Here is a 4243-nt window from a genome sequence, read left to right as displayed (position 1 = left end):
CTTCCCCCTCATTCTCCTCGGATTAAAGGGGAGGCTTCCGGTTCTGGAAGGGCGGCTTGGTGGCGCGCCGCCCAGAATTTATCTGGCTGCCTTGCGCCTACCTCGGAAGCGTCTTGAGCCCTCCAGGGGGGGGGGCGGGGGGGCGGCCTCCCTCGAGCTTGGGAGCGCTTAGTTAAGCGGTGCCGCTCTGCAGTGGGAGGGATCGTGCCCACCCGAGGGGCAGAGAGCCATGAAATGCGTGGAGAGGGGAAAACGAATCCCGCTGAAGTGGGGCAGGAGGTTCAGGTCTTGGGGCCCGTACCCCGATACGACTAAAGCTGGATCCTGAGCTCTGTAGATCCAGGAGTTATCCATGTGCTGGTGATGGTCAAGAGGCTCAGGGTCCATACGTGCAGTGGCGTGGGCGTGCTGGGGGATTGCCGGGATGCTCTCTCCAGCACTCTTTCTTCACTGTTTTTCTAAAAAAAAAAAAAAAAAAGGGGGGGGAGTGCTATGTGTGTAACCATATAGGGACGTGCTGTACTGTAAGTGTTTATAGATAACTTGTAATAGTTTGACTTTGCAACCAAGTGGTGCTTAATTTCAAATAATGTATTTAGTGTCTCAGTGACAAAAGTAAATATTGCTTTGTGATGCCAAGTACAAACTGGCAGGTGCGGTTTAAAATGTCAGGTGAACATTAAAAAAAAAAAAAGACAAACAAAGGCAGGTGCCGGGCATCCATTTGTAGACTCTGTAATACTTGCTGTTGTAAATATGTCATTTATACAACTTAATTGTATTGCTATGACTCAATGTAGTTTATTATTGGACTTTAATCTATCCAGTCGCAAAAGGCAGGGCAGATAATAACATTAGTTAATATTTAAGAAATCCAGAGAAAGTGACAATCTGCTTATGGTGAACACACTGTGAACTAGCCTCTTTTTAAATATTAAAACAACATTTGGTTTCCTGTTACAGCCTATCGATCCCTCCACCCCAAAAATTATCAAATATTTCTTCAGACTACTGCAAATCTGATTTATTTTTGATGGGTTAGAAACTCATGATATCCACTTTCAAAATAGTATTCTGGTCCCAGTACGTTGAAAGTGTGTTTTGTGTGTGTGTGTGTGTGTGTGTGTAATTCTTTCACTATTAGTGAAACACTTTCATTATTAGTGAAACAAAAAGATTAAATCCAGTATTCTATAATAAAGCAACTCCCATGATTTAGTGTATCTGCCACCTTTTGAATGTACTGAATGAATCTGCTGGATATCTGTCATTTGTTCTTTCCAAATACCTGATGGAAATCCTGAATAACTGCTTTCTTCTGAAAATAGATGTAGGCTTCTGTTTCACTCCAACAATTTTCGATTAATAATAGACATTAGGATGATTAATCACAATGTACAATGGAGAAAAACAACGAGAGGTTTACTGATGAGTGAATAAAATTACACTCATTTCCTTAAATGTTCATGGCCCAAGTTTTTTTACATCATTAATAAATGCAAGACACTGGCAGTTCACAACAGGCTTTATGTACATTAGCAAGCCACAGTGTGGTCTCAATTTTCATGTCTAAGTTCTCTTTGAAAACAACATGAAATATTTCTTGCTTTTAATAAAGATACATCAAAGGGAAAAAGGTATTCATGTTCATTTAAGTGGTGAATGTGAAGTTCATATAAATATAATTTTATCTATACTTACAGTATAATCCTTCTAACCAATCAGGATTTCCTTAGAGTGAAATTTGAATCCTGGTTTCATGAAGAGGTCATGTTCTTTTCTGGCAACAGGGTGAAAGTGGTTTGCCATTAATTTCCGGAATGTTGACTTCCGAGGTTTTAGAATTTCTTGATGGTATGTCCAACCTGGTCCATCTTTTCTTTCTTTTTCCAGAATTACCAAGGTCAGCTAAATACCACTACCTATTGTTACTCAACACCCGTTATTACTAAATAAATGTAGATTTAAGTCAAATTCCATCAAGGTTAATGTAATTCACAGTATAGCTTCCTCATTATAGGGCAAATGCATTAAAACAATGAGAAATTAAGGAGATTAATAAAATATCTTCCAGCGTATCTTTTCAAGAGGAATATTAACAATTCCATTCTAAGATTTTCATTAAAAAGCCCCCAAAACATACATGAAGCACAGAGTATTTTATCATTTACCTGAACATCTGTTGCCTGGAACAAACCCAAATAATTTAGCTACAGAGGCAGTTGAATTAGCAACTTAATTTTACTTTAATGTTGATGAAGCAACTGCAGAAACTTAGATAACCCAGGACGGCTGCATGGAGGGATAATATTAGTGTTAATTCTGATGTATCGGGACAAGGAAATTGCAAAAGAAAGCACAGTATTAATATATAGAAATGTACACCAAATGTATATGTGAAACTATAGATCAAATTTTCACACATCTTTGGTGATGGATATGATCTCCCCTAAATATTTATTATCTTGTGCTAAAACTGTTTAAAATGCGTGTAACACTGTCAAGTCATATAAACTGTCACTAGGAAAATCCATAAAGATCAGTTCATAAGATTAGAAGTACTTTATTGTTGGGCAGGTCTTTGAGCAACTTCAATAAAGGGCAGAGGTTAGTCCTTGCAGTGAAACTGTAGCGACTATGATGCAAATGTAGTAACCCAGGGTTCTGATAAATTCAATGCTATAATTTACTGAAAAAGATCTTACTAGTGTATTTTTGTGCTTATCTTAAATCATGAGTTAATAATTTATACCCATTCCAGCCTTTCTGTGCAGTCCTTAAGATTCCTTTAGTAGTTGCTGCCAATTTTTCAGTAAATTGAAATTAAATTTTTAATTGTTTTAGTACTGGATAAAGTGGCAGAGGGATAGCGGTGAAAATCCATTAGAAAAGTCTATATTGTCCTATTGTCCTAATGTTGTCCTATGAAGATCATCATTTGCAGGGGCCCCAATGCAAAACGAGCAGCTTTATACCCCTGCACATAACAGTCTCTCAAATAAACATAGAGCTGCAGAACAGTTTCTACATTTTATGCCCTGCAGCCATCAGCTCTGATATTAGGAAGCCACGAATGGTATGGAGCAAAAAAACCTGTGTCAGAACATTAGTTTTTTGCTTTTTTAAGACTTTTTACACTTCCTAGACAGTTAGCTTTTATTCAGTGAGACTTTGTTATGATGATAACCCAGCATATGGTAATTGAGAAGTCGCATAAAAATCTAAAAATAGGGAATCTCTAAAAAGAGTTGCCAAAACATAAAAATGAGATAAATTTATAAAAAAGTATATAAATTAAAAAACAGAAATCTAAAAAGGGTGGGGTGCTTAGATGGGTATAGGAGAGCAGAAAGCCAGTCACTCTCAGCTCAACTCACCTCGCAGGGTTGTTGCGAGGAAAATGGGAGAAGGAAGATGTGTTGGATATATTTACTGCCTTGAGTTATTTGTAAAAATAATAAAGGTGGGTTACAAATAATAACAATAAATAAGTTAGCACGTGGAAGAATATATCTGTTAGTTACAAAGCATCTTAATATGACAAACTTGGTTCACATTGAACCTAGTTTGCAATGTTGTGCCCTAAGCACAAGACAGAAATCATCACTGATTGAATTTTAAGCTGTGCTGAACTCAGTTAAGCAATATCTCACTTGATGTTGTAGCAGATTGACATCTGAAAGGCCGATACAAAATTTCCTATATGCCAGGGGCGTCAAACTCGCAACGTCACGTGATGTATCGCGATGTAGCGCGACTTTTTTGCCATTGCTGGCAACGGGGTGGGTGCGATTTCACTATGATACATCCAGCCCGCGGGCCAGCAGTTTGACACCCCTGCCATATGCCCTAGTCTTTATGTAGTAGTGGTAAGATGAGATTAGTGTGAATATTTTGCAGACACGCTTAGATGTTTCTTTTCTGTATTTTTCTGTATTTATTTATCTCCTCCCTTTATTGTTTTTACAAATAACTCAAGGCTGCAAACACATGCAGTACTCCTTTTTCTTCCTCCTATTTTTCCCACAAAATTTTTCCCTGTGAGGTGGATTGGATTGAGAGAGAGTGATTGGTCCAAAGTCAACCAACTGCCTTTCATGGCTAAATGGGACTTTAATTACAGTCTCTCACCTTCAAATCTGGTGCCTTAACCACTAGATCAAACTAGTTTCTAGTATTTATTTGTAGTATAACATGTAAACCTCATTTTATTTTGTGTACATTAACTTCTTGTCGATTTGTG

The sequence above is a fragment of the Crotalus tigris genome, unplaced genomic scaffold, assembly GCF_016545835.1.
Source record: "Crotalus tigris isolate CLP2741 ecotype Arizona unplaced genomic scaffold, ASM1654583v1 scf7180000018419.1029430, whole genome shotgun sequence".
NCBI lineage: Eukaryota > Metazoa > Chordata > Lepidosauria > Squamata > Viperidae > Crotalus > Crotalus tigris.
This window is presented reverse-complemented; position numbering follows the sequence as displayed.